This window comes from Trachymyrmex cornetzi, unplaced genomic scaffold (assembly GCF_001594075.2).
Source record: "Trachymyrmex cornetzi isolate Tcor2-1 unplaced genomic scaffold, Tcor1.1 scaffold63, whole genome shotgun sequence".
Taxonomy (NCBI): Eukaryota; Metazoa; Arthropoda; class Insecta; order Hymenoptera; family Formicidae; genus Trachymyrmex; species Trachymyrmex cornetzi.
Window position 1 is genome coordinate 167,621 of NW_017299948.1, and position 1,046 is coordinate 168,666.

The window sequence follows — 1,046 nt, forward strand, 5'->3', positions numbered from 1 at the left end:
TCGACAAAGTTTTAGAGAATTTTATTACGCACATTTAAAAAAAAAATTCATTAAATTTGGTTCAGAAATGCAGTCTGAAAGGTAGTTTGTCATCGGAAACTCATTTGTCCCTACTGTGCGTCGGTCCGACGTACATTAGCCCATGGTGTAAGGAAACAAGGTGTAGCGCGAAGGGAGATGCGCAGTGGATTTTCGTTCAACCAATCGGTAAATTTTGCCAAAATGTACGAAAACTGCCGAAGCCGGCCGAACGGGAGACACGAAGGTACGATTGTACCACCGGCTTATATGTATTGTACGTGACTGCATGTATTTGCAGGGAAGGTCGTAAAATGTATAATATTTGAAAAATATATAAATAATGTCAAATTGTTGTATCTCGAACTGCTCTAACCGAGCTGGAGAACTGTTGAAATATTTTACCTTCCCGAAAGAAGGAGACCTCCGAAAAATGTGGCTTAAAGTGTGCGCGAAAAATGAAAAAAAAATCAATGTAGATCATGGTAAGTCGATGAATAATACAACAAAGCAAGCGCCTTGCTATACGTTTCGCAGGCAATACAAAAACTAACCTCAAAAAATGTAACCTAATTATTATACATATCATACATCTATAAAATTGGGATCTGCAATTGAATTAGTATTTTTGTGAATTTTAGCTAGAGTATGTGAAAAACATTTTACTGAATGTTCATTCGAAATACATTTAACTGAAGGAAGAAAAGGAGTAAAGACGAGAAAGAAAATGAAAAGATTAAAAAAAGGGTCAATACCGACACTGAATCTGCATTGCAGGAGAATGAAGAAGAACTCTTCGCCTATTCAATCAGAGCAACATTTGAGAAATCGTATCGTAGCTGCAGCGAACAGAATATCGCAAGAACAGCGCCTGGCTGCTACAAGAGCCGTGTTTGACAGATGCAATGCTTGTATTGCTGCAAGAGGTGCACATTTCGAACAAAATCTTCATTAAAAAGTTTGTAAATAAAATAATTAAAATAATAAATTAAATTATATTTTTTTCTTTTTCCGTGATTTCCTGCGAA